At 41.7% G+C, this 11286-nt stretch overlaps 2 long non-coding RNA genes across 2 annotated transcripts; both read right to left on the reverse strand.

The window, feature by feature from the left end:
* Window positions 1-4201: 4201 nt before the first annotated feature.
* On the reverse strand, window positions 4202-5637 carry LOC142286637 (uncharacterized). The gene is made up of 3 exons (XR_012747736.1): window positions 5590-5637; window positions 5455-5497; window positions 4202-4321 (listed from the first exon to the last, which is right to left on the reverse strand). It is a non-coding gene; the product is annotated as an uncharacterized LOC142286637 (long non-coding RNA).
* Window positions 5638-8929: 3292 nt separating this feature from the next.
* On the reverse strand, window positions 8930-10358 carry LOC142286635 (uncharacterized). Its single transcript, XR_012747735.1, has 3 exons — window positions 10311-10358; window positions 10177-10219; window positions 8930-9049 (listed from the first exon to the last, which is right to left on the reverse strand). It is a non-coding gene; the product is annotated as an uncharacterized LOC142286635 (long non-coding RNA).
* Between the last annotated feature and the right edge of the window lie 928 nt (window positions 10359-11286).

The raw sequence follows: 11286 nt of genomic DNA on the forward strand, positions 1-11286 counted from the left end.
CCTGGACTATTTTACCCTACGTGTGGTGGATTATTTTATGGACCTTCTGGATTGCATGGAATAAAGGATCTTTGGATTGTTCACCCATCTCTTGCTCGATTGCTTGTGTGATATTGGAGAAGGACCCTGTGACAGGGAGTCACTGAATACTGAGGACGGAGGAGACGAGCGATCACTGAATACTGAGGACGGAGGAGACGGGGGATCTGATGGTGTGATATTGTGGGTTGTGTATCATTTTGTGTAGATTCGTATTTTAGGCGTAGTGCTCTGTCCATTCTATGTATTATTTGTCCTGTCTGCAGGTTAATAACCCCCTGAAGTGCTTCTGTCCCTACTTGCGGGAGAGGGGCCTGGAATCCACCCAAACTCTCTGCTTACCTGGGGGAATATTTCAGTCTGGAGAATACTGAGGATGGAGGAGACGGGTGGTCACTGAATACTGAGGACGGAGGAGATGGGGGGGGGTCATTGGATACTGAGGAGACTGGGGGGGGTGATGGTGTGATATTGTGTGTTGTGTATCATTTTGTGTAGGTTCGCATTTTAGGCATGATGCTCTGTCCATTCTATGTATTATTTGTCTTGTCTGCAGGTTAATAACCCCCTGCAGTGCTTCTGTCCCTAGTTGTGGGAGAGGGGCCTGGAATCCACTCAAACTCTCTGTTCATCTGGGGGATTATTTCAGTCTGGAGAATACTGAGGATGGAGGAGACAAGTGGTCACTGAAAACTGAGGATGGAGGCGACGGATGGTCACTGCACACTGAGGACAGAGGAGACAAGCAGTCACTGAATACTGAGGACGGAGGAGACGGATGGTCACTGCATACTGAGGACGGAGGAGACAAGCGGTTGCTGAATACTGAGGACGGAGGCAACTGGAAATCATCGAATATTGATGACATTTACATTAAATTTTGAATTACCATAACAATAACACTTTTTCTCCTTTCATTGTTACTTTGTAGCTTTACATAATGCCCCCATTCCTCGCTCGCCGGCCGGATAACACTTCCAGTTACAGGCTTACTGCAGTGCTAATATATTCTGCTTATACGGTGAGAGGCCATTTCTAAGCTGAAGCGTCTGGTGCATTGTGCCAGTGATACATATTACATTGTCCAATAGACGGGATTTACAGGATAAAGCTGCTTATCTCGGACATTGCAAGGAATGAGAGCGAAGAAGCTTCCTGAAACATTGCAATCTGTGGCTCCATGCACCCCAAGGACTCAGCGGTATATATATACATATATACACTCCTCAACACAAACTGCAACACAGAAGGAAAAGTGGTGGAATGATGGAAATCACAGGACAGAGACGTTACTGATCTGCAGGTGATGAAAAATGGAAACAATATTTACAAAACATCTCAATTTATTGACTCTGGAGTATGAGCGTTACATACAGAAATCCCGCACTTCTATCCTCAGCTGATATCAGTGAGGTTATTAACGGCTTTGCCTCTAAATACAGCTCGGAAAATCATCAAGATCCTCTGCTGGCAGCTCCAGTGTAATCACTGACCAATGACATCCAGAGGTGCTCAATTGAGACAAGTCTAGAGATGCTGCAGCCATGGTAGACAAGTCTGGAGATGCTGCAGTCATGGTAGACAAGTCTGAAGATGCTGTAGCCATGGGAGACAAGTTCAGAGACAAGGCAGCCATGGGAGACAAGTCCAGAGACACTACAGCCATGGAAGATAAGTCTGGAGATGCTCCAGCCATGGGAGACAAGTCCAGAGACACTGCAGCCATGGGAGACAAGTCTGGAGTTGCTGCAGCGATAGGTAATAAGTCCAGAGACACTACATCCATGGGAGAAAAGTCTGGAGACACTGCAGCCATAAGAGTCAAGTTTGGAGAGTCTGCAACCATGGGAGACAAGTCTGGAGATGCTGCAGCCATGGGAGACAAGTCTGAAGATGCTGCAGCCATGGGAGACAAGTCTGAAGATGCTGCAGCCATGGGAGACAAGTCTGAAGATGCTGCAGCCATGTGAGAAAAGTCAGGAGAAGCTGCAGCCAGGGGAGACAAGTCCGAAGACAAGGCAGCCATGGAAGACAAGTCTGTAGATGCTCCAGCCATGGGAGACAAGTCCAGAGACACTGCAGCCATGGGAGACAAATGTGGAGATGCTGCAGCCATGGGAGACAAATCCGTAGATGCTACAGCCATGGGTGACAAGTTTGGAGATGCTGCAGCCATTGGAAACAAGTCCATAGATGCTGCAGGCATGGGTGACAAGTCTGGAGATGCTGCAGCCATGGGAAACACGTCTAGAGATGATGTAGCCATGGGAGACAAGTTTGTAGATGTCGCAACCATGGAAGACAAGTCTGGAGATGCTGCAGCCATGGGAGACAAATCTGGAGATGCTGCAGCTATAGGTGATAAGTCCAGAGACACTACATCCATTGGAGATAAGTCTGGAGACACTGCAGCCATGGGAGACAAGTCTGGAGATGTTGCAGCCATGGGAGACAAGTCTTGAGAAACTGCAGGTAAGAGAGACAAGTCTGAAGACGTTGAATCCATGAGAGACAAGTGTTGAGACACTGCAACCATGGCAGCAAAGTCTGGTGACACTGCAGCCATGGGAAACAAGTGTGAAGATGCTGCAGCCATGGGAAACAAGTGTGAAGATGCTGCAGCCATGGGAAACAAGTGTGAAGATGCTGCAGCCATGGGAAACAAGTGTGAAGATGCTGCAGCCATGGGAGACAAGTGTGGAGATGCTGCAGCCATGGGAAACAAGTGTGAAGATGCTGCAGCCATGGGAAACAAGTGTGAAGATGCTGCAGCCATGGGAAACAAGTGTGAAGATGCTGCAGCCATGGGAGACAAGTCTGGAGATGCTGCAGCTGTGTTTCCACCATGCCAAATGGCCAATGAGCCTCTTACCAACATTAACAAGAGAAAAGCTCCCACAAACTAGTGTGCTACAATATATGAAAAAAATCTTCTCTCAGTTACTGCAACTGGGGGGAACATTTTCGGAAACATATAGCTCCCTCTAGTGGTGGCTGCGAGCAGTATTAACCCTATGACTACATAGAAGGAGCTTTGCATCTGGACATGTTCTGCTTCCTATAATGTAACAAGAATTTAGCAAATATTTGGAATAAATAAAATTATAAATACACTTTAACCCTTTGCTAACTGGAAAACACCATTAGCTAGGATTTAAGGGAGATTTTTTTTTTCTAGTTAACAGCACGGAACATCATAAATAAGGCATTTCCACCCCAATAATAATTCCTGCCTCACCCGTACACAGCGCCCCCTAGTGGTGCAGCCTGTACCCATATAATATGGTCAGATAAGTGGCATCAAAATAGGTACGGTCTTACTGGATGTGGGACACCCGGAGGACCCTGTCATTACCCATCAGGGACACAAGTCTAGAACTGGGTGAATGCTCCTTATTTTGTGGTTATGATGCGAGGAGCCGGCGTCTGTACCGGCCCGGTGGGGGGGTGGACGCCCGCTCGGCTGCACATTGTGTAAGAACCTCCATAATGTCAGTCTCATTGTCTTCTCGGGCGGATTATGACGGCTGCGGGGAAATGTACAGAGTTTGGAGCTGATCATAAAGGTAATGGACCAGACCAAGTTTATATTTCCACATTCAAAACCAATTGTGATCTCCAATAAAGCTGCGAACATTAATTATCAGACGCTCATCACTCTGCTGCCTAATTACTTGGCTCAGATCAGCCGCTCGTCTCTTCCATCACCGCAGCGAAAAAAGACGAGTCAATGATTCAGAGGCATCACGCCGAGGGCGCAGCGTCCCCTCCCCAAGATTTATCATCTTGGGGGGTCAGCAACCTGCAGCGCTCCACTACCTGTGAAACTACAACTCTCAGCATACACGGACAACTTTCGAGCCCTGTAAGATGGTCAACGGTAAAGTCCTGGAGGGGAGATATGGTTCACTGAGGTTATTCATATAGTTTGAAAACTAGTAGTCCTTTATTGAAACAATTCTTTATTGGAACAAACAATTGTGTGCGTACTTTTTTTGATATTTCGGTCAAATGACCTTCATCAGATCACACTGTGACAGAATAAAAAAGATATATATCAATGTAATGATTAACATAAGTAACTAAATATACATGCATAAAGCTCATAACATGTTATATCCCAAAGTAAATAGACTCTGATGATACCTCAGAGTGTTTGGGCCATATATATAAATCTGTAAATACATACAAATGTATAGGCATACATAGAAAAATTATGAAAGAAAAAAGCTGCATCACGGACAAAACTGATTCTTGCTTTGCAATTTGTCAAATACAAGTCCTATGAAATAAAGGAAAAATGGGACATAAATTGCTGTCATAGAAACAGAGTACTGTGCAAAAAGGGGGGAGAGGAAGATGCCCTTAAGATTTAATCAAAGGTTCCCATCATAAATAGTATAGAACCAAAGCCAAACCAAAGAAAAGAAATAAGTGCACTTACCAATGTTTATGAAAATAATAAGGATCATTAGGTTTTTAAGGAAACTGCCCGTCCGGGTCTGTGGTGCCTGTGTCCTCTCTGCCCAGCGTCTGGGATTTAAATAAGCCGCCTAATAAGGTAAGGGGCGTGTAGGTACTGACAGCGTAACGTCACTTCCGGTGCGATCACAGGAAGTGAGTGCTGGATGGCAATATGTAAACGGCCCGGTTGGCAGACAGGAACAAGCGTAGGAGCGCTCAAAAGCCAGCGATTAAACATGAGTGCTCATGTAAAATATAATTATAACCTAACATAGTTAGAGATTGATAATTTTAAGTATCCGAATAAGACTATAATTAGAATATCCGGAAGTCACTTCCGTTATGAAAGACGGAAGTGACGACCCTGGATGGCATTCCGTGAAAAACTCTGGTTGGCATAAGTGCGCTAACATAGGCATAAGCGCTAGTGGTATTTGGGCTATTTTATGTACTTCTATTAGCAAAATATTGTTACAACCCCAAAACCTATATTACAGTATGGAAAGTATGTATCCAGTAATAGAATAGAAAAAGAAGTTATCCATTTATGAGGGGAACCAAATATAATAAATATAGCGAATATAAGAAAGGGTATAAGGGATGGGAAAATTTAATAACATAGGGATAAAGGGGAAGGGAAATGGGGAAACGGGAATGGTGCTCTTTAATAGGACGGAAATTGGGAAAACACACTTAAGATAAACAAAAAAAAGGGGGGGGAAAAACTAAAAAGGAGTAAGAAAAGAGGAAGAATGAAAGATGAAAAGAAAAAGCAGAAAGAAAAGAAAAGAAAGAAGAAAAGGAAAGAAAGGGGAGAAAAAAGGAGGGGGGGGGGGGGGGGGGGGGGGAAGGAAGAAAAAAGGGGAAAAGGAAAAGAGAGAAAAAAGAGTATATAACTATAAGTGTGGAGGGAATAGGAACATGGGAAACAGGAAAGAGGTTAAGGAATACCTATCCGATTGGACCATCTTCCAAACCACATTCAGCTTCTCTGCTAAAAAAAGGAGAGGGGAAAAAAAAGGAAAAAATAAGTATAAGTAAGAAATACCTATAAAAAACTAGAAGTGTCAAAATCCCGATTCAGACCTTTCGGTTCTAATGTCTGAAGCGTAAAGATCCAATATGCCTCCCTCTGTTTTAGAATCTTAACCCTGTCACCTCCCCTTCTGTGTAAGGAAACCTGTTCTAGAACCTGAAACCTGAGCTGGCTTACACTGTGGCCCTGTTTATGGAAATGTAATGGGAGTGGTAGTGTCAATCTCTCACACCTTATTGTTGACTTATGTTGAGATATACGATCTTTTACTGACTGTGTCGTTTCTCCCACATATAGCAGGCCACAAGGACACTTAATAACGTAAACAACAAATGAGGTGTCACAAGTAAAAAAACCTTTTATTGGGTAACCCCGGCCACTGTAGGGATGTAAAACCTTATCTCCCTTCAATACGTTATTACATTGAGGACAACTTAAACACGGGAAGGTGCCACGTCTTGGTGTTATAAAATGTGTCTGAATAGGACCCGTTAAACTGGTGCCCACATCGGCCCTTACCAATTTATTACCCAAATTCGAGGGACGTCTAAAACATGGGAGAAATGGTACTTTAAATTCCTCTATGTCTGGATATCCTTTTCGTAAAATTTCCCAATGACTTCTTATAAATTTGTGGATCTTATACGCAAAAGGATGATAGGTATGTACAAATGCCAAGCGATTCTTTTTGATCTTATGTGGAGTTGTAATGTTATTAGTAATATCAGTATTCAAAACTTCCCTTGGATAACCTCTAGCCTCAAATTTGGACCTCATTTCCTGTAATCGAGTCTTTTTGACATCCTCCTGGCTAACTATCCTATGAACCCTTAAAAATTGTGATTTAGGGATAGAGTCTCTGGTGGCCTTGGGATGGCAGCTGTTATATAACAACAAATTATTCCTGTCCGTAGATTTTACAAATAAATCTGTCTGTAACCTACCGTCGCAACCTTTAGTAACCGTAGTATCAAGAAAATCAATCTTGAACAAGTCATAATGAATAACAAACTGAAGCTCTGGCCATACCTCATTTATATGTTGATGGAATTCCATGATGGAGTCCAACGGGCCCCCCCAAACGCAAAACACGTCGTCTATGAATCTTCTCCAGCAAATACAGTGCTCCTTATAACCCTTATGAGTATATATAAATTTTTCTTCAAAATAAGACATGTATGCGTTAGCGTAGGGGGGTGCCACGTTGGACCCCATCGCGGTACCCTGTTTTTGGATATAAAAGGTATCCTGGAATAAGAAAAAATTCTCAGTTAAGACTATTTGTAAAAGATCCAGACAGCAATTTCGTACTTCAATAGAAACATCATTTTTCAACAACAAATCATGTACAGCTGTCATCCCCTTATGGTGCATTATGGATGTGTATAAACTCGTTACATCCCAAGTTATTAGGAAAGCATGAGATGGAATACTACCCAAATCTCTAATAACTCGTAAAAAGTGACCCGTGTCCAAAATAAAGGATGGTGTAGTTTTGGTTAAGGGAGTAATAATCCTCTCCAAAAGTATAGCTAAGGGGGACAGAATAGAATCCGTGCCAGCCACTATCGGCCTTCCAGGTGGGTTGATCAAGGTTTTATGAATCTTGGGCAATACATAAAAGACCGGTATCATGGGATTCTGTTTTTGTAAGTAATCATAAGTTTTTTGGTCAATGACCCCCTTCTGTAGGTAGTGGCTGGACACAGTTCTAATTCTGTCACGTATTTTGTTGGTGGGATTATGGGATAATGCACCATATACCTCTCTGTCCTCTAAATGTCTCCGAATCTCCTGTAAATATGCAGACCGGTCCATAACCACCAGAGCCCCTCCCTTATCCGCTTGTTTGATAATAATCTCTTTGTCTTCTATAAGTGATGTTAATGTTAATTTGTCCTTAGCAGAAAAATTGGAGGGACAGTGTAATGTTTTATTGGATACATCCTTGCAAAAGGAAGATACGTCTTTCTCTAATAATCCTATAAAGGTCTCAACTGGAGGATTATTTTTAGGTGGCATAAACATGCTCTTAACTTTAAGCCCTAACCCCTTGATATTAATAGGAGTACTTGTACTAGGAGGTTCTATTGGTCTCAAACCTGTAGTCAGGGGAGATGAGAAATGCGCCTTAATGCGCAAACTGCGATAAAATCTCAATAGGTCCATTTGTAACTGAAAATTATCATACCTATAAGATGGACAAAAAGATAAACCTCTTTGTAGTAGATTTACCTGGTCAGAGGAAAGATTTTTGGATGAAATATTCACTACAATAGAGTCCGCCGTACCTGCGACCTGGTCATTATCATTGACCTGGTTGAATCGGCGACATTGCCCCCCCCGGCGGGGTTTCCTCTTTGGCCTCGACGATTTCTTTGACCTAAAAAAACCGGTTTTGGTCTTCTTGTATAGGAAAACTCTGAATCTGAGGCTGAGTTGTCGCTAGATGAAAATTGATAGCGTCTTGGGAACCTGCGGACAGTTGTATCACGCCATCTGTAAACTCTATTATTTTTGTAATCTTCGGTATCACGCAAAAACTTCTCACGTTTAACCCTCTGACTTTCGGTTTTTTGTATTGATAAATCTCGTATAGTATCCTCTTTAATTTTCGTAAAATCTTCCACCGATGAAGTTGAAATTAATTGCTGTTCAATCGCTGCTATTTCTTCACGTTTGGAGGAAATTGCTTGACTAAGGTAATCCAAGGTTAAGGTCATTAAATCAAATGAACATTTGTTCAAAATATGTTCAAAACGGTTGCAGTAATCCTGATTGTCGCTGAAGATGGTCGGTCGGACACCAACCCGTAATCCTCTTGGTATTCGTTGCACCCGTACATATTCAGCAATCGTTGCACAGTGTAACTCCAGATTCTGCAGCTTTCGAGACTCCTTTTGGTAATCCCGGGATTTAAGCTCTTGTGCCGGAATCTGAAGAAAATCATTTTGTAACGTGATGCGACCCACAATGTCCGCTGTCTCGTTGGCAGTATAAGAAAAAACTTCACTCGTCATGCTCAAAAAGTGGGTGCCCGCACTATAGGGAAATCACAATATAATATAGCAGTGCGGCACTCCAACCAAGTTAATGGTGCCTGGATAGGGTCCAACCCCTCAATCAAAAAATCCAAAGATCCAGCACTCATATAGTTTGAAAACTAGTAGTCCTTTATTGAAACAATTCTTTATTGGAACAAACAATTGTGTGCGTACTTTTTTTGATATTTCGGTCAAATGACCTTCATCAGATCACACTGTGACAGAATAAAAAAGATATATATCAATGTAATGATTAACATAAGTAACTAAATATACATGCATAAAGCTCATAACATGTTATATCCCAAAGTAAATAGACTCTGATGATACCTCAGAGTGTTTGGGCCATATATATAAATCTGTAAATACATACAAATGTATAGGCATACATAGAAAAATTATGAAAGAAAAAAGCTGCATCACGGACAAAACTGATTCTTGCTTTGCAATTTGTCAAATACAAGTCCTATGAAATAAAGGAAAAATGGGACATAAATTGCTGTCATAGAAACAGAGTACTGTGCAAAAAGGGGGGAGAGGAAGATGCCCTTAAGATTTAATCAAAGGTTCCCATCATAAATAGTATAGAACCAAAGCCAAACCAAAGAAAAGAAATAAGTGCACTTACCAATGTTTATGAAAATAATAAGGATCATTAGGTTTTGAAGGAAACTGCCCGTCCGGGTCTGTGGTGCCTGTGTCCTCTCTGCCCAGCGTCTGGGATTTAAATAAGCCGCCTAATAAGGTAAGGGGCGTGTAGGTACTGACAGCGTAACGTCACTTCCGGTGCGATCACAGGAAGTGAGTGCTGGATGGCAATATGTAAACGGCCCGGTTGGCAGACAGGAACAAGCGTAGGAGCGCTCAAAAGCCAGCGATTAAACATGAGTGCTCATGTAAAATATAATTATAACCTAACATAGTTAGAGATTGATAATTTTAAGTATCCGAATAAGACTATAATTAGAATATCCGGAAGTCACTTCCGTTATGAAAGACGGAAGTGACGACCCTGGATGGCATTCCGTGAAAAACTCTGGTTGGCATAAGTGCGCTAACATAGGCATAAGCGCTAGTGGTATTTGGGCTATTTTATGTACTTCTATTAGCAAAATATTGTTACAACCCCAAAACCTATATTACAGTATGGAAAGTATGTATCCAGTAATAGAATAGAAAAAGAAGTTATCCATTTATGAGGGGAACCAAATATAATAAATATAGCGAATATAAGAAAGGGTATAAGGGATGGGAAAATTTAATAACATAGGGATAAAGGGGAAGGGAAATGGGGAAACGGGAATGGTGCTCTTTAATAGGACGGAAATTGGGAAAACACACTTAAGATAAACAAAAAAAGGGGGGGGAAAAACTAAAAAGGAGTAAGAAAAGAGGAAGAATGAAAGATGAAAAGAAAAAGCAGAAAGAAAAGAAAAGAAAGAAGAAAAGGAAAGAAAGGGGAGAAAAAAGGAGGGGGGGGGGGGGGGGGGAAGGAAGAAAAAAGGGGAAAAGGAAAAGAGAGAAAAAAGAGTATATAACTATAAGTGTGGAGGGAATAGGAACATGGGAAACAGGAAAGAGGTTAAGGAATACCTATCCGATTGGACCATCTTCCAAACCACATTCAGCTTCTCTGCTAAAAAAAGAGAGGGGAAAAAAAAGGAAAAAATAAGTATAAGTAAGAAATACCTATAAAAAACTAGAAGTGTCAAAATCCCGATTCAGACCTTTCGGTTCTAATGTCTGAAGCGTAAAGATCCAATATGCCTCCCTCTGTTTTAGAATCTTAACCCTGTCACCTCCCCTTCTGTGTAAGGAAACCTGTTCTAGAACCTGAAACCTGAGCTGGCTTACACTGTGGCCCTGTTTATGGAAATGTAATGGGAGTGGTAGTGTCAATCTCTCACACCTTATTGTTGACTTATGTTGAGATATACGATCTTTTACTGACTGTGTCGTTTCTCCCACATATAGCAGGCCACAAGGACACTTAATAACGTAAACAACAAATGAGGTGTCACAAGTAAAAAAACCTTTTATTGGGTAACCCCGGCCACTGTAGGGATGTAAAACCTTATCTCCCTTCAATACGTTATTACATTGAGGACAACTTAAACACGGGAAGGTGCCACGTCTTGGTGTTATAAAATGTGTCTGAATAGGACCCGTTAAACTGGTGCCCACATCGGCCCTTACCAATTTATTACCCAAATTCGAGGGACGTCTAAAACATGGGAGAAATGGTACTTTAAATTCCTCTATGTCTGGATATCCTTTTCGTAAAATTTCCCAATGACTTCTTATAAATTTGTGGATCTTATACGCAAAAGGATGATAGGTATGTACAAATGCCAAGCGATTCTTTTTGATCTTATGTGGAGTTGTAATGTTATTAGTAATATCAGTATTCAAAACTTCCCTTGGATAACCTCTAGCCTCAAATTTGGACCTCATTTCCTGTAATCGAGTCTTTTTGATTTATGTATTGCCCAAGATTCATAAAACCTTGATCAACCCACCTGGAAGGCCGATAGTGGCTGGCACGGATTCTATTCTGTCCCCCTTAGCTATACTTTTGGAGAGGATTATTACTCCCTTAACCAAAACTACACCATCCTTTATTTTGGACACGGGTCACTTTTTACGAGTTATTAGAGATTTGGGTAGTATTCCATCTCATGCTTTCCTAATAACTTGGGATGT

This window comes from Anomaloglossus baeobatrachus, unplaced genomic scaffold (assembly GCF_048569485.1).
Source record: "Anomaloglossus baeobatrachus isolate aAnoBae1 unplaced genomic scaffold, aAnoBae1.hap1 Scaffold_671, whole genome shotgun sequence".
NCBI classification, from domain to species: Eukaryota; Metazoa; Chordata; class Amphibia; order Anura; family Aromobatidae; genus Anomaloglossus; species Anomaloglossus baeobatrachus.